Source organism: Phoxinus phoxinus (assembly GCF_949152265.1).
Source record: "Phoxinus phoxinus genome assembly, chromosome: 21".
NCBI classification, from domain to species: domain Eukaryota; kingdom Metazoa; phylum Chordata; class Actinopteri; order Cypriniformes; family Leuciscidae; genus Phoxinus; species Phoxinus phoxinus.
In genome coordinates, this window is record NC_136896.1 from 7,231,656 (window position 1) to 7,250,605 (window position 18,950).

General features: G+C 38.3%; 1 protein-coding gene across 10 annotated transcripts in view; it reads right to left on the reverse strand.

Moving 5' to 3' along the window:
- LOC306989739 (uncharacterized protein) overlaps nucleotides 1-18,950 on the reverse strand; it is a 95,589-nt gene that overhangs the window by 24,025 nt on the left and 52,614 nt on the right. For 9 of the 10 annotated variants that reach the window (XR_013795707.1, XM_079595692.1, XM_079595690.1 and 6 more), the window contains one exon: nucleotides 8,124-8,200. The gene's annotated coding sequence lies outside the window, so the exon portion shown is untranslated. Of the gene's footprint in view, nucleotides 1-7,821; nucleotides 7,902-8,123; nucleotides 8,201-18,950 lie in introns of all 10 variants that reach the window. The other variant, XM_079595693.1, reaches the window with a different exon arrangement.

Genomic DNA, 18,950 nt, shown 5'->3' on the forward strand with positions numbered 1-18,950 from the left:
GATAGGAAAGTATGAAAAAAAAAAAAAAAACGATGACCCGGGACCTGTCGTCAAAATCCCAAAAGTATGAAAAAAAAAAAACATAACCCGGGACTTGAACTCAATTTTTTTGTGGATGGAGCTTAACTGCCATCAGTTTAAAGAATATCTTTTGCCTTTTAACCATGATAGGAAAGTATGAAAAAAAAAAAAAAACGATGACCCGGGACCTGTCGTCAAAATCCCAAAAGTATGAACAAAAAAACAAAAAAAAACATGACCCGGGACTTGAACTCAATTTCTTTGTGGATGGAGCTTAACTGCCATCAGTTTAAAGAATATCTTTTGACTTTTAACCATGATAGGAAAGTATGAAAAAAAAAAAAAAAAAAAAAAACGATGACCCGGGACCTGTCGTCAAAATCCCAAAAGTATGAAAAAAAAAAACATGACCCGGGACTTGAACTCAATTTCTTTGTGGATGGAGCTTAACTGCCATCAGTTTAAAGAATATCTTTTGCCTTTTAACCATGATAGGAAAGTATGAAAAAAAAAAAAAAAAAAAAAACGATGACCCGGGACCTGTCGTCAAAATCCCAAAAGTATGAAAAAAGAAAAAAAAAAAAAACATGACCCGGGACTTGAACTCAATTTTTTTGTGGATGGAGCTTAACTGCCATCAGTTTAAAGAATATCTTTTGCCTTTTAACAATGATAGGAAAGTATGAAAAAAAAAAAAAACGATGACCCGGGACCTGTCGTCAAAATCCCAAAAGTATGAAAAAACAAAAAAACAAAAAAAAACATGACCCGGGACTTGAACTCAATTTTTTTGTGGATGGAGCTTAACTGCCATCAGTTTAAAGAATATATTTTGCCTTTTAACAATGATAGGAAAGTATGAAAAAAAAAAAAAAACGATGACCCGGGACCTGTCGTCAAAATCCCAAAAGTATGAACAAAAAAACAAAAAAAAACATGACCCGGGACTTGAACTCAATTTCTTTGTGGATGGAGCTTAACTGCCATCAGTTTAAAGAATAGCTTTTGCCTTTTAACAATGATAGGAAAGTATGAAAAAAAAAAAAAAAACGATGACCCGGGACCTGTCGTCAAAATCCCAAAAGTATGAAAAAAAAAAAAACATAACCCGGGACTTGAACTCAATTTTTTAGTTTAAAGAATATATTTTGCCTTTTAACCATGATAGGAAAGTATGAAAAACAACCAAAAAAAAAAAAAAAACGATGACCCGGGACCTGTCGTCAAAATCCCAAAAGTAAAAAAAAAAAAAAAAAAAAAAAACATGACCCGGGACTTGAACTCAATACCTTTGTGGATGGAGCTTAACTGCCATCAGTTTAAAGAATATCTTTTGCCTTTTAACAATGATAGGAAAGTATGAAAAAAAAAAAAAAAAACGATGACCCGGGACCTGTCGTCAAAATCCCAAAAGTATGAGAAAAAAAAAAAAAAAAAAAAAACATGACCCGGGACTTGAACTCAATTTTTTTGTGGATGGAGCTTAACTGCCATCAGTTTAAAGAATATATTTTGCCTTTTAACCATGATAGGAAAGTATGAAAAAAAAAAAAAAAAAAAAACGATGACCCGGGACCTGTCGTCAAAATCCCAAAAGTATGAAAAAAAAAGAAAAAAAAAAAACATGACCCGGGACTTGAACTCAATTTTTTTGTGGATGGAGCTTAACTGCCATCAGTTTAAAGAATATATTTTGCCTTTTAACCATGATAGGAAAGTATGAAAAAAAAAAAACAAAAACAAACGATGACCCGGGACCTGTCGTCAAAATCCCAAAAGTATGAAAAAAAATGAAAAAAAAAAAACATGACCCGGGACTTGAACTAAATTTTTTTGTGGATGGAGCTTAACTGCCATCAGTTTAAAGAATATATTTTGCCTTTTAACCATGATAGGAAAGTATGAAAAAAAAAAAAAAAAACCGATGACCCGGGACCTGTCGTCAAAATCCCAAATGTATGAAAAAAAAGAAAGAAAAAAAACATGACCCGGGACTTGAACTCAATTTTTTTGTGGATGGAGCTTAACTGCCATCAGTTTAAAGAATATCTTTTGCCTTTTAACAATGATAGGAAAGTATGAAAAAAAACAAACAAAAAAAAAAACGATGACCCGGGACCTGTCGTCAAAATCCCAAAAGTATGAACAAAAAAACAAAAAAAAACATGACCCGGGACTTGAACTCAATTTCTTTGTGGATGGAGCTTAACTGCCATCAGTTTAAAGAATATCTTTTGCCTTTTAACAATGATAGGAAAGTATGAAAAAACAAAACAAAAAAAAAAACGATGACCCGGGACCTGTCGTCAAAATCCCAAAAGTATGAAAAAAAAAAAAACATAACCGGGGACTTGAACTCAATTTTTTTGTGGATGGAGCTTAACTGCCATCAGTTTAAAGAATATCTTTTGCCTTTTAACCATGATAGGAAAGTATGGAAAAAAAAAAAAAAACGATGACCCGGGACCTGTCGTCAAAATCCCAAAAGTATGAACAAAAAAACAAAAAAAAACATGACCCGGGACTTGAACTCAATTTTTTTGTGGATGGAGCTTAACTGGCATCAGTTTAAAGAATATATTTTGCCTTTTAACCATGATAGGAAAGTATGAAAAAAAAAAAAACGATGACCCGGGACCTGTCGTCAAAATCCCAAAAGTATGAACAAAAAAAACAAAAAAAAACATGAGCCGGGACTTGAACTCAATTTCTTTGTGGATGGAGCTTAACTGCCATCAGTTTAAAGAATATCTTTTGCCTTTTAACAATGATAGGAAAGTATGAAAAAAAAAAAAAAAACGATGACCCGGGACCTGTCGTCAAAATCCCAAAAGTATGAAAAAACAAAAAACAAACAAAAAAAAACATGACCCGGGACTTGAACTCAATTTCTTTGTGGATGGAGCTTAACTGCCATCAGTCTTGACTTCATGCTGACCGAGTTTCGTGGTGTTTGGATGAATTCTCTAGGAGGAGTATTTAAAATGCCAGAACATGCGTTTTTAAACTACCCTAAATAGCCGACTTCCTGTTGGGCTGGCGTAAAAAGTAAAAGCATTAAGGATATATGAACCGATGAGATCTATAAGTACATCGATTATCATATTATTACATGCAAGCGTGTTTGATTTATGGACCAAGTTTTCAGACCCCGTTCCAGGGGGCGCTGTCGAGCCCCCCTGCCACGCCCGGGTCCCAACTTCAGCCCGGCCCTAATGGCCGCGGGTTCTGACCCATGTGCAAAGTTTCAAGAGTTTTTGAGCACGTTAAGAGACCCAAAAGTGCCCGAATAGTCGTAAGAAAAATAATAATAATAATAATAATAATAATCCGAAGGAAAACAATAGGGCCTTCGCCTTTTCAAGGCTTGGGCCCTAATAAAGAAGAAAAAGAAGAAGAAGAAGAATAAATAATAATCCTAAGAAAAACAATAGGGCCTTCGCCTTTTCAAGGCTTGGGCCCTAAAAATCCTTAGAAGAACAATAGGTCTCTGCGCCCTTTCAGGGCTTGGGCCCTAATGAAAGAAAAAAATGTGTGTGTGTGTGTGTGTGTGTGTGTGTGTGTGTGTGTGTGTGTGTGTGTGTGTGTGTGTGTGTGTGTGTGTGTGTGTGTGCGCGTGTGCGTGTGTGCGTGTGTGCGTGTGTGTGTGTGTGCGTGTGCGCGCGCGTGTGTGTGCGCGCGTGTGTGTGTGTGTGTGTGTGTGTGAAAAGTAATATACCATGTGCATCATTAAAATAAAAAAACATGGCATATCTCTAAATATGCAAAGTTTCCCACCGAGTTTTAATTAAATTTTTGTTTTAGATTATTTAATTTAGCATGTAATCCATTTATGGTCAAATAATAATGATCAGTTTTATTCTCAATATCTGGAAAACCCTTTATATCCCATCATTCTTGCCCACATCAAACTACCGGCATTACTGCCTTGACTGCCTATATGCTTTGCCTCATATCACCACACCATAAAACCCCACAGCGCTGCAGGGTCATTACAGCCCATAACGACAGGCGAACGTAATGTGTTGTGCCCAGCATCTCCACCCACCGAGGGCCATAGCTATGTTTAATATCCCATAATGCCGACAACAGAGGAAAAGCACCCACTAATGACTCATCGCCCCAACACGATTTACTAAAGAGCCCTGCCACCCAGCAGGTAAGGGGCCACAGCTGAGGAACGAATCATGATGTCCCAGGAGGCCTCAGTGACTAGAGGCATATGTGTTGAATGAGAGAGCCTGCAGAAAGCTCTGGTGATTTATGTTTCTGCATTATCAGCCTTGTTCATGTTGGGTTCAGGGCTGACCTACCCTACTATACCATTTTTTTTTACTGTTCTGTGATCAGAAAATTTTTACTTAATAGCTTTTGCAGAGGAAATATGCCTCTGAATCAGTGAACACTTGTAGACACAATTTTTTAGTCTTAAATTTTTAGTCTTTTTTACTGTTCTGTGATCAGAAAAATTTTACTTATGGCTTTTGCAGAGGAAATATGCCTCTGAATCAGTGAACACTTGTAGGCACTAATTTTTTGTCTTAAATAATCCCTTTGGATCACTTTTATTCTCCTTTCCCCCCCCCCCAAGGAATATTCTGGATTCAGTAAGTTAAGCTTAATCAACAGTATTTGTCAAAAGTGCTATTAATTTATTTAGGTGTAAAAGTATTTAAATGAAGGGGGGGGGGGGGGGTACATGAGTACATGTTCGTACTCATGTTCGTAAAACATGAGTACGAACACTGGCATTTGACTGGCACTGGCACTGGCATTTGACAACAACAGCTTTTGACACTGCAACCAAGAATCGAATATAGTTGAGAATAGACCAGCTGTCAAATGCTCTGAACTCAGATTGAACATCTACCCACAATCCCACAGGTGCAAGCTCGCTGCGGTGTGTCTGCCGTCTAAAATTCTCCGCCGAAACCACAGCTGCGTCAACATGTCACAAGTACGCAGCGCACAGGTGTAGAGATCTCTCTGCTGCAGAGCTATGGTCAGAGAGGAGCACTTCAGAGCTCGAGCCTGAGGAACGTGGAGTCATATTCAAACCATGAAGAGGTCATGAAGACAGACTGCTTTAAATTCAACTCTGTCCCTAATCACAGTCGTCATTATTTGTCTGTGAAATCCGCTCACCTGGTGTGCCAAGTCCAAATTGTTGCTTGATTGAGGCCTAAGCCATGGTGTGCAAAAAACAATGTTATTCTTCCCGTTCCCAAGAGACCTCAATCAATCGTTGTCCACTTAAGTCAGAAATAACAGTGATCAAATTTGCCGATCTCAGAGCTTTACGTGTAAGACCTCATGGTTATACTTAGCTTAAGTCTGTAAAAGACATTAAATCAAGAGTTAAATTAGGACAAGCAAATGCCAGGGCTGTGGTGCAGCCAGAATGCTACTCACGTAAAAAAAAGTATTTCAAGACGAAGGTATTACACAGAAAATAGACAAGGAAAAAATAATCATACTACTTTCCATAGTGAATGGCATCATTTGTGATGTTTAGCAGGCTCCAAATGTATCATACGCATGTTAATCGATACCAGTCACATAACTGCAAAACGCCTAACTAACAACAACATAGTGACAAAACGAACCTGATTTGATATCTTAGGCCTGTGAATATCATTCGCCAATGCTCAAAGCAGTTTCTTGGCTTAGTAAGTTGGACTGAAGGACTGCCTTTCCTCATTACTCCATCTGTAAGGCTTCTAATGACATGACAAAGACCAAGAACAAAAAGTGCTGCAAGGTTTTATTCATTGGGGTCTGAAGACAAACACTCAGGGCACAATGACTGCACTGGCCTAATTTCTCTCAAATGTCTCTTGGAGGCAAATTGACTTTGTCGCACTGTCTATCCGAGGTGTTCCTCGCATTTGTCATCAACAGCATATTGCCAGATGCGTATTCATAATGGGTGTTTGTGCATATGAGTGTGTGTATGACACGTAAAAGATTAATGGCCACATGAAAATAAGCAAATTTCAGTTGAATGTGCTGTCTTTTTGTATAAAAGACAGTGTGCCCAAACAGACTTCAAGCTATTTAAATTCCACCCTCTGTTTCTGTTATATAAACTAAGCAATTAGGTGAATGCCAGAAGGAAATTTTCATCTCAAAAAGCTTTAATGCACATCACGCCTCTTCTTAAAATGAAACGAGTCTCATTCTGGCTTTTATAAATGGAAAAAAAAGAGAATTTAGATCATGCAGTCGGTCAGTGCGCTAGGTGTCACAGAGTTATTGATATGCCATTAGAGGAAATTTCTGACTAATAGCCGTGAGCCTGCATTGACCTGTTGTCGCGCTAATGAAAAATGACAATCGCCTGTAACGGCTTTGATTTATTACAGAAGGCAATTACTGTCTTAGCGACGGATGTTGTGTAAAACAAAAACATTGCCACACAGCGAGATGGTTTAATCTACCAGCGGATGTGTGCTGCAGGAAACATGTACATCAGTAAGCCACAGTATTCCTGTTAAATCCCACATGGTGAGACTGATAGAGATTCCTGTCCAGGTCTTGCCCCGAATAGGATTTGAATATGTAGCCAAAAGCTTGGACAAATATTGCTCTACCAGTCTCCAGTTTAACTGTAGTTGAAGCACTGCTCCAAGAGAAAACAGGGTTAATGTTCATTAACGTTTGGTGTTTAAATGTTTTTGAAAGACGTGTCTTATGCTCATCAAGGCTGAATTTATTCGATCAAAAATACAGTTAAAAAACAGTAATATTGTGAAATATTATTACAATTTCAAATAATAATAAAGTTTTCTATTTTACTCCAGTCTTCAGTGTCACCTGATGCTTCAGAAATGTTGAAAACAGTTGCTGTTTAATATTATTTTGTGGAAACTGTGATACGGTGTATATTTTTTCCCCGGATTCCTTAATAAACAGAGGGTCCAAAAGAACAGCATATATTTGAAATAGAAAACTTGTGTAAGATAATTATCATATAGTAATATTTAAAATGACCTTTACAACTATATATATTGCTTATAAAGTTTCTAGATCTAGCCGAAAGCACACAGACTCATCCAGGATTTAGTGCTGAAGACTTAAAGAGTTCTAGTCTCCATGGACGAGAGCCACGCATCCACTTGCTAGCCATCACAGCTTTGTGATTTAGTAACCTCAAGGGTGGCATCCTTGGCTGCCCTGTAAACGCCCTCATCAGTCCTGCCTCTATTCTCAGCCCTGTTGCTTTTATAAGCTGTCCTGATATTGGTTCACAGCCTTCGGGGATACTAAATTCTGCTGAAGGTGCTAAGCGAAAGGAGAGAAAAAAGGAAAAGAGAATGAAGGGGAAAAGGCTCTACTGCCCCACTGATTTACAGCTCGACTTTAATTGGGTTGTAAAATCAAATCCAGTGTTGTTTCAGGAATGCCAAGATGTGATTCCTGCGCTGTTTATGGGAGGAGTCAGACAGTCAAGGACACTGGGAAAGCGAGAGGAAAAGATGAAAAGGAAAGGAGTAAAGAAAAGAAAATGGAAAAATAGTTGTTCTGATATTAAAGTGATACAAAGAACCACATAATGCTCCCTCACTACTGTATCATTACCGCACAAGCCATTATTGTTCCCTTTCTCATGCCAAAATATTTTGTTCAAGTCCATACGGACAGGGAAAATTACTTTGTTAACAATCGTGATCATAAAAGTTCGTTCCAACAGAATCATATTTTCAAGAAAAAGATTATTTTTATCAACCAGATTCATCTGAGCAATTACCTTATTGCCATAAACCAATTTTAAAAACAATCTAATCTAAATGCACTTACGAAGCTCACGGCAACATTTTGCACATCCAAAGGAATCAAGTCCATAACATTTGCGGTGAACTCCCGAACTCTCATTATGCCTGTAGAAAATCACATTCTCCATAAATGCTGCTCTCTCAGCAATAAATTACATCTGTGTCTGAGATACTGCAGCATTATCTCACTCATTATTCTGGAACGGTGGGTTAGGTTGAATTATTAAAGGCAGTTTATCTAATTGGATGCAGGGCTATGAGGGTAATCCCATCTACAGAGTGATATACATATACTGTAAATGCATACTGCACTCAAATGAACCTCACTTGTAATTATAGGGATGTTCTCCATCTCGGTCCAGCTCTCTCGCTCTCTCGTTCATGCTCACTCAGTATCTCTGTATCTGAAAAAAAGAGAGAAGAGAAAATGGAGATCATCAAGAGATTGTAAGTCGAGTACATTTCAGGCCTGCACTCCTACAAATAAAGCTTCTTTAATGGCTTTTAGAAATGCCTTAGGTTCAGCAAAGAATCCTATTGAGCCCTTATGTTCTTGTATGCACTGTATAGACTTCTCAAGTTGGCTATATGGCTATTGAGGGAGTAAAAATGAAAAAAAAAAAAAAAAAGATTTTATTTTGAAATAGAATTTTTTTTAAATAATGTCTTTACTCAATTTAATGCATCCTTGCTGAATAAAACTAATATTTTTACTAACCCAAATCTTCTGAATGTATGTGTAGCCTAATTTGTAAATTCACAAAATAATAGGCCAACCTCTTTAACAGGAAATTAGTATCCATATGTCACATATGTAATGTAATGAATTCAGTTCCGAGCTAAATGGATGCAAGCCGATCCGTGTTAACCCATCATTAATCTAATAAATTGAAATATCATAGCTACTGTGACCATTCACGTCGCTTATGCATTAATACATATAGAGCAAAGGAGTAGCTGAACATGTAATGGGATCTTTTACATAAGTCTAACAGGTAGGCTTAATTTAGTGTATGGCTCTCTTTCCTCTTGCTATCACAACAGAGGATAACTCCTGCAAAGATAGATGAAGGAGCAGAGAGAAGGAAAGAAGATGGAGAAAATGAGTGCCAGAGCTGCTAATTAGCCATGCAAATCCTCAAGCTGGCGGATTGAGTTTTGAAATGAAATTGCTCCTTTGAATCTGCAGTGCGTATGTTAATCTCTAAGCATTTGCCTGGTTGAAGGCAGTTTGTCGTTCTGAACAGAGGGTTCAAGAGGTATCTTATAGCCGTCTCTGTCCCTCTGACTGAGCCATTGCTGAACATTTATCCTCCACAGACAGCCCTTTCCCCCTCCTCCATATTCATCAGCCATTTATAAATTATTCTCATCTCCTCTATGACGACCAGATATGCCACTGTGTGCCAAAGATTGCTGTGCAGAATTGGACCTTGCATTATAAATAAACTATGCTGAAAAGAGTAGGGATAAACAATATATTGGTACCATATTGATATTGCTGAATATAGTATTGAATATTTAACTGTGCCAGCTCATTTTCCCTATTTTTACATTTAGATCAGGCCCAGCGCCAGGACACATGACACAAGACTCCTTCTCTTCTTAGTCAACCAGCTTAACCAAAAAGACCATGGTGATTAACCAGGATTAAGTTTTGCTATCTGAACCAGTGAGAATTTATTGGTAAACCACCTTTAGAAATGCAATGGGTGGCTATGCTTGTCCACCAGCTAAACTTGCCTAGACCAGTATGGAAATTCACTATAAAAAAGAAAAAAGAAAACTACCATGTAATTTGGACACCAACTTTATTCCGAAACAACGGTTCTCCCATAAACAAGATTTCCATGTGACACTAAGCTCCAACTGCTGTCCAAAAAAAGCACCAGGACACTGTGAAATCACTCTAGAAGTTTCATGAGATCAGAAGACGAATGCATGCGGTGAATTCCAGTTCAGTCCCTCCTTCATCCTGATGAATGTCCATTTTTTTCACCACCACTAATCCTTTCACTTCTCCATTTTAGCTCTCTGACAGCTCTTCAGACAAACCACATACTGTAGTGGAAAGATACCCTAAATATGCTGAGCTCTGATTGAAAGACCATGTTGTTGCCCATTCGTAAAGGCTCCAGATGTAACTGGAGCTGTTTGCATCCCGACCGGCCAGATCAAAAGGTCAGCGACACATGTACTAATTCACATGTCAGGGATTAGCTGGCTTGGACATGATGTAGGAATGTAATTTACAAAGCAAGAATGGATAAGTGATGGATTTGAAATATTGCACCTAAGGTCTTGGAGACATCAACCAAAGGCTCCACAAGTTCTGTCCAAAGTTTGGTATTCCTAAAAGCAAATTCAGATGGATTGGAGCTTATTAGAGCTCTAAATATATAATATTGGCTTGAGCAGTGAGTATTGTATTGTATGCGGTGACATAAGCAAACACAAGAGCTGAAGCTTAGCTGGAAGCAACAATTATTGAAAAAAATAAATGATTGTCATCAGCCCATCAGCTTTTGGCTGTTATTGGACAAGGTTACAAAATAAGGGATCAATTGAAAAAAAACTTGGTGGGTCTACTTATAGACTTAGACTGTAAAAGTGTACAATTCAATGCATTTTTGGATAAAAGGTGGCGCTATATAGGCTAAATGACAAACATAAACTACATAACACAATGTAAGAAATGTGCATGAATTGCTAACAAATAATGGGTTAATTAGCTAATGAGCTAATGTTTATCCACTTACGGCCTTGGTCAAAGTTGTGTAAGTTTCTAATTGAAAAATATAATAATAATGATCCTGACAATAAATAAGGTTTCTAACACCTTCCTTACAGTCTCTAAAGATAACGCTTCCCTATCGCTGACAGTGATGGGGGAAAGCTGGACCTAACACAAAGACGCTTTGATGGAAAAGCTTTTACGATTGTTTAGGGAGAACTGACATCTTCGGAGTATCTCCGTGCCGCAAGATGTAGAGTGGTGATGGCTGAGTGCAATGCTTTTTGTATATAAAGAATCTGCAGGGAGACTGGAGATAAGAATGGACACAAAGATGTACTATTTTCTTCACAGTGCTTTACCAAAGAATACATTAAACACTGGTGAGGACTTTCCTTTGACTTCTGTTGCTTTTATACTGAACTACGAAATTTTCTTTCCCCCAACCGCACTCAAAACTCTTTACCTACAAGGTGATTGCAGGTTTTACAATATTTCTGGGTACATTTGGTCTCCATGTAGCCAAAACCTGACCCACGTAAGGAGCACACACCCATACAACTGAGTTTTCAAGGCACCTACATCTAAAACATACAATGTTTCAGCCCTCCTTAAGATAAGAGAGAACAAACAAGCTTAGTCTTACAAATACATTACTCTATGACCTCATATCAACAGACACATTGCAAATGTCAACATAGGTGTGAGTGTTCTGTATTAACATGGGTGTCAGGAAAATATTTCATGTGATGGACATCGTGAACACCAACCTGAAGTTCAAAACTTTAGGGTCAGGAAGACCTCCTAATGTTTTTGAAGGAAGACTCTTATGTTCATCAAGGCTGCATTTATTTGATCAAAATATATGATTACCAATTAATATAAACCGTTCTATTTTAATATATTTTAAAACATAATCAAGAGCCATTTCTACAGTCTTAAGTGTCACATGATCCTTCAAATGTCTTTAAGTTCTTTAAAGAAAGTCTTACTGAACTTTTGACTGGTAGTCTACATATAGGGTCAGATTTACTAAATATGGCAAATGATCGTGAGAGAGCAATTTTAAGAAGCAAATGAAAGAACACAGACGCAGTCGGATCATTTCCATAATGACCAACGCAATCTACCAAGAGCAGCGCAAATTAGCGTCTGGTTTAAGACATGCTTTTTTGGGGGTAAATTGACTAATGCAAACCTTAGTAAATCACTTTGCATGATTCATTTAAATACTTTCCTCCAATAAATTTTGCATCTGAAAGGGAAACTCTTAAAAATGCATATAAAATTAGATCAGCCGGAAAAAAAAACTGTCCATTCAGCACTCTTTTTTCACTGTTTGTCTTTAGTAAATCCTGACAGTAGTTTTTTAACGCCAAAAAAGGGTTTGTGCTGGTGCAAGCTGTTAGTAAATCTGGCCATATAGTGTCAACAGGCGCGCGGGAAGTCATTTTTGACAGGGGGTGCTGGTGCTGGCGGGGTGGGGATACTGACACACAATCAAAGACAGTACAGTTTATTCCCCGTGCTATACAGTTCTGCAGGCAGGGGCGTTTGTTTATAAAACAGGGTGGGTCGTTAGGCAGCTTAGGGGGGTTCGGGGGAATGCTCCCCCGAGAAATTTTGGATTTCTCGGACCTACATATGTGCATTTTAAGGTGTTTGAAGGCCAAAAAATTGGAATACAATAGAAGCAAATAATGAATAAAAATACATTTATTTGTATTATGTACAAACTTTTGTTTCGTCATGTTTTCATAGCTCAATAGCGTTTCGGGTGTGCTCAGATGTGCGCGCGCTGCAGTCGCTAGGAAACATGCACAGACGCGCGCGGACATGGATTTCTGTCGCGCAGGAATGTTTATTTTAAAACAACCACAAGTAGATTAAGTGTTCATAAACCGCATAACGGCCAAAAAAAGGCCTAAGTGCCACAAAGTAACAGACTATGCAAATCTGTCTTATCCGAGGGACATTCTTAAACGCTTAACGATCCTTTATATAAATCTGGGCCTGCATGGCGGCAGGAAAAAGACGCAGAGATGTAAGACACCGTGTCTCTACCTTACGATGATTTCGGTACACCAAAGGTACCGGGAAGTTCGCCGGCGGGAACTACAATAGCTTGTCCTGCTCGTAGTAGTTGCGCAACTTGTGTGTGGTGGGCCGTGAGTGTGCGTGCTGCGTAGGCGCGTCAAGGCACATCTGATTGGCTAATACTACACACTGAAGATAAATTAAATAATTTTTAATTAAATAATAACTAAAATGATCCATCTCTTCATCCCACACACCAAACGTGACATACAAAATGTCGTGGAAACCAGAAATATTTATAAGCTATCATTTTATTGTCATCACAGTTTGCCAAAGGGGGTGCTGCAGCGCCAACAGGGGGTGCTGCAGCACCTGCAGCACCCCTAGTTCCCGCGTCCATGAGTGTCAAGACATCTTATCTATCAGCACAAACACCACTTCATCTTTATGTTCTTTTTTACAATGCATAGCCTGGTAGAAATGACCCAAAAGGGTCATCCAAGTCCATGTATATAAACTCCTCTCTCTGCAGCCTGCTTCAAAATTATAAGAAGCCCTTACAGTAACCACATATGTCTTTAATACGCATGGCGATTGCAACTTTTCCAAACCCACAGAACAAAGTGTCCCTGTCACTGTTTGTGCTTTAGTTGGCATTGTTAGGTATGGGAATCTAAATTTCCTTTTATACCGTGATTTATGCACTGTTAAATTCACAATTCAGCATGGTTTTTGCTTTTCATTATTTCAAATGCCACGTTTTTTACATTTGCCAAAGGTTTCTTTAAAGAGTTATAATACCAAAAACAAGTGCTGTACTGCAGATCAGCCCAGAAACATGCGCCACTGGAGGGTTCAGCAAACCAGAAGGGTTTGGCTGCGGAACAAACGAGTTTTATTAGGAAAGCTAAAAAACACAATTACTGCCTTGTCACAGGGAACTACATATCAAGCCTTTGTGAACTGTTCTTTTACTCCTTGTACTGTTTACACAGGTCAATACAACTGGCGGCAAGTAGAGTGTCAAGAAAAGTGCAACCCAAACAAAGTGTGAATGAGCCATTCCAACATAAACTCAAATTGCCATAAAAACCAAGCATATGATATACCCAGGCCTTAAAGCCAGCCCTGCAGCCACTCCGGCAAATCCACAATCTAATCATCACTTACTTTATGGTCAAGTCAAGCACACTGCAGGTGACAGGCTCTAAGCCACTCTTGCCCCAGCCAGACCCCCAATATAACACCTCTTCTGTTCCACAATTTCAGAGCCAGGCATTATGGCTGCCCGAATACCTCCAGACAAGGCATTAAATAAAGCTCAGGGCCTGTGACAGCTGGGATGTGGGTGTGCCACAGAGCGCTAGCTGGGCCAGGACATTGTTAAATATGGCTGGACTGGTTATCGGAAAGTTTTGACACATAGTCTGAAAGAGTTTGTGTTCCTTGTACATTACCTTTTAAACGTTTGGGGTCTGTAAGATATATATCGTTTTTATGTGTTTGAAAGAAGGCTGCATTTATTTGATCAAAAATACTGTAAAAACAAACATTGATATTGTCAAATATTATTACAAATTAAATGAAGTGTTTTAAATTTTAACATATTTTAAATTGCAAATTATTCCTGAATTTTCAGCAGCCATTAGTCCAGCCTTCAGTGTTGAAAACAGTATAATTATATGTAAACTAAATTATATAATGTTTAGTTTATTTATTTTTGGAAACTGTGATCATTTTTATGACTAAAATAATGGCATTTATTTTAAACCGAAAACTTTTGTAACATTATAAATGTTTTTACTGTCACTTTTGATAAAGTTTATGCATCTGCATCGTTGCAGAATAAAAGTATTAATTTCTTTTAAAAAAATAAGTAAAAATCTTACTGACCCAAAACTTTTCAACGGTAATGTATAAAAACTACATGTTCACTTTAACACATCATTGGGTTCATACTGCGGACATACATTAGATTATGCTAGTCTAACCACATTTTACCCCACAGTTACACAAAAATTTGCTTGTGATGTGAGGTCTGGTATGTCTGGAATTCTCTCTGTCGTGACTGCATTGTCTGTAAGCTGGTATTTTACTTAGATACAGGGTGTTAAAACAGACACAAACACAATCTTATCATGAGCCAACAACCAGTGTAATGTAGAGTCTGAGCCATAACTGATCATGTGATCAATATGGATGACGCCTAACGATCAACCTCTCAAACCAAAGCCAAACTACATCCATTACACAGAGACAATGTACCTCAGTCTGTACGTAAAGGGATCAAACTCAATATCCCTGGCGATAATGAGTGGAGTCACTATGTCTTATTGCCCTGTACATCTACTTAACTCTGATTATAAACTCTTTACAGTTTGAATGGGTGAAACTTACAGCTTTAGATGCTTGTTGTTTAAAGCAAGAGCGGATGACTATAGTGGATAGGTCACTAAGCTATTGATACTAGTTGCATTTATTCCTGGTGTCAGGGAGCTTTACATTAACAATTGCCAGTTTAGATCAATAGCCAAGTATTTCTTAGAGAGAGAATTCCCCGTTGGAACTTGGCATAGCTGTGCGTGGCGGAAAGTTTGCTTGTATGAAGCTAATGTTGTTCTAGCCCAACTGGAGCCTTTATAGACCAACCTGACTGCCTCCACATGGCAGGGGGTCTGTGACCCTGTCATGGCAACAATTAAATCTGACTGACACAAGGACTCTCAAAGACATCCCGTTCAATCGCTTGACAAAACTGTCAAAACCAGGGAGGTAAACCAGTCATGTTTGATGACTCTACTGGCAAAACTTCAACACAAATAATGGTATTAAAGCAGATTATGAATGCCTTTTGCCTAAAATTGATAACATTTGTCAACGAAAAGGCATGCTTGGTGTCGTCTGAAAATCAGCAGAGCAGTACTTATCAGCAGGCAGCCATTCCAACCAGTGCTTGTAACCCTGAGTTCAGCAGGCAGGGACATTAATCAGCACGAACAAATAGGTCATCTCCTGCTATGCCGAGGGCTTTCAGCCAGCACACCTCCATACGTCTCATCTAAACATACTGTGACATGAGCTCCTGAGAAATCCAGGTGTTCGCCGCCCATGACATCACCGTTCTCGGCACAAAGGGAACTTTGAAAGGGGCAGGAGAGAAAAGGAAGAAAAAAAGAACATTATCAAAAAAGATGGCAAAGAGTGAATAATTGTAAATACAGGGAAAGAGAGGGCAGTGTTGTATGTTAACATCGCACTAATCATTTTTATTATTTTATCTTTTGAAGAAGAAGAAAAATCTAGACTTTAAATAAATGTTTATCAAAGAACCCTGCATCACAAAAATATCAAGCAGCACAACTGCTTTAAACATTGAAGATAATGAGAAAATACACCAAGTCAGCATATTAGAATGCTTTCTGATGCTGAAAATTCAGCTTTGCCATCACAGGAATAAGTGCATAAATAAAGATACAGTATATGAAAATAGAAATTTTATTTTAAATTGTTATATTTAAAAGAATTAGTTTAACTCTATTTTTGATCAAACAAATGTAGCATTGGTGAACATTTTTCCCAAAACATAAAAAAATCTTACCAGCCTACTTTTGAATAGCAGTATATGAAATGTTTAAATATTTTGGTTAATTTTGCACTTCATTAGCTAAAATTATATTTTCATTTACTAAAATTAGATGCCATTTTAGTCACAGTAAATCTGACAAAAAAAGGTATGAATATGGAGGAGTAGGAAGGGGGAAAAAACTCAAAATCAAGTGTTTCAAGTGCTGTGTGAACATGCAAGAAAAAAATTTATTTCTCCCCAAAGCCACCCTGTATACCCAGTGCATATACCCAAACTTTCCCAAACACCAGTGTGCGATCTGTCAGCCGAAAGCTTATTAAAATGTCATTGACCCGTAAACTGCATATTTATGCTGTGTTAACTAAGCTGATGCCAGAGAACTGCACACAGACTCATTGTCACTGAGCCGGGTTGAGTCAGACAGACTGTGGCAGTCAGAGATAAGCTTTATTGCACAATGTGTGCACAGGGTCCATTTGATTGATGCTTCTCCATTATTATTACGCCGATGCGAGGTAATACATTCTGGGGTGTCATAAAAGCCTGGGTCTAAATTAGTTGTGTCAAATTGTGGTGGCGGCCCCGTCTCCCCTATCGCACCATCAAAATGAGGTGACACTGACTCAGCGACGACGGGGGGAGCGAGGGCAGCGTCAAACGGTACTCAAAACAGCTCAACGATTGCTACTGGATTTTTCTCATTAAATAATATTTTTTCTCTCTCTTTCTCACTGTCTTTGTAGAACGGTAAATGTTTTCTGCCCGTGCTGTCAAAAAAGGCAGCGAAAGCAATTTGGAAAAGGCAGGGGGGGTTCAGCAGAAAAAGAGCTCACAGTTGCTAATCTCTAAAGACAACGCAGTATTCAACAAGAGGCTCACACCGGTGCCCGAGCCATCCTCCCTTCAAATTCCCAAGCAAACAAATGTGTAAATCATCCTGGATAATTAGTGTGTTCAAAGGGAATGAGTCCATTCTGTGTCCCAGCTCTCCCTTTTTGTGCTCATTAGAAGAGATGCGGGAGGATGAGCTGGCTGGACAGAGTCCTATTTTATCACCTGCTTGTCCCAGGGGTGGTAACATGAGTGGTGAGGTTACAGTACGGTTCTGTACAGATGAGGGAGGCTTTTTCAGCGGAAGCATGGGGAGGAAGGAATGTTTGCCATTTGGATGTTTAGGGAGGACAGGAGGGAAATAGAGGTGTGTGTATATGTTTGTGTGTCAGAGCGAAAGACAGCGAGATAAAGAGATATGAGATAGTGTGGGAGAGGTTTGGCTTTATGCCATGTATTATCACGTTTATGTTTGTGTCTGCTTGGTGGGAGGGGGTTTTGGATATAGAGGGGGCCTGAGAAAAGGCATTATACCTAACTGTACATCCAGATGTTTAGTTAATTTTGACCTCTGAACCATTGATTTGGGCATGTTGTACTGCTCACATTTGGGTAAAAGACTATGAGAGAGAAAAATAAATAAAGACTATTTTGGTTTGGTGTATATATTGACACTTGGCATATATGTACACACACACAACCAGAGAACAAGAACTATAAAACAAATTCAGAAATGTCTGTGAGAAAGATGCAAAACAAAATTTAATTAGTAATCCTGTTTTTCAGGCTATCGTGAAAGAATTATCTCTGCATACCTAAAGCATAACTATTACCGGTACCTAAAAAGTTTCACTATTTTTTTTATTTGTATTTTTTTTAAAGGACTAGACTGAACAAGTAACAAAATATTAGTCTCCCATTACTATTTTTGGTCCCACTTTATATTAAGTGGCTTTAAGTACTTACATTGAAATTAACAATTTGATACAATGGACTTATTGTGTATATACATGTTTTTACATTGTACTTATATTTTAAAAATACCAGCATGTAATTACAGCTGTAATTCATTTATGTAATTACATTTGTAATTACCGGTATACAGTTGACCCTTCCCTTACAACTTAACCCACCCTTATACCTACCCATACCACCACACCTGTCCCTAACCTTACCCGTATCACATCTCAATAGCAAATTGTTTTACAATACAACATGAACACAATAAGTACATTGTACTTATTTTTCGATGTAAGTACATAGTACTTAAAGCCACTTAATATAAAGTGGGACCCTATTTTTAAACGCAGATATCTTATCAGTTAGACCACACTCATACAAACACACAACCTATCTCTATCTCCTTTCTTGTGCAACGTGTACCTTCAAAAGCTTTATCAACCAACCTGGACCCCACCCAGAGTCACTAAGTAGAGTCTGTCGCCTTTGAGTCTTCGCCAGACTGTAATTTCTTGCTTAAAAACAATACTCCATGAGACCAACAGGTCAGCACAATTTTGTAGAGTATCAATTACACTGCCGCTCTAAAGCAAACAAAACAGAAAACCCTGTCTCCATCAGCGCCTCCCTTAACATCCCACTTTAGATACTGGTGGAGCTATTCAGGCACTTGCAAAACCTTTAAACATGCTGGAGGTGTCTGATGTCGCACTCAAAAGTCGCTGCTTCTGAAGTTAGGAACTTTTCTCCAATTATCCTTTTTACTTCAGGGGTACTAATTAGGATGACTTCACAGTCTTTTTGGCATCGATGATTTGGATAAGCTACATTTAAAAAAACAAAAAAACAGATGTGAGTTAAAGTAGACAGCTGTGAAAATATGAAATATTGTAATACAATAAATTCTACCGACAACCATAACCAAACATTTCAATTCAGTCTGGTTGCCCTAAAGAGCCTTTGAGCTTTCTGTTGAAAGCCAAGGAAGCCAAAAGCCAAAAAAAAA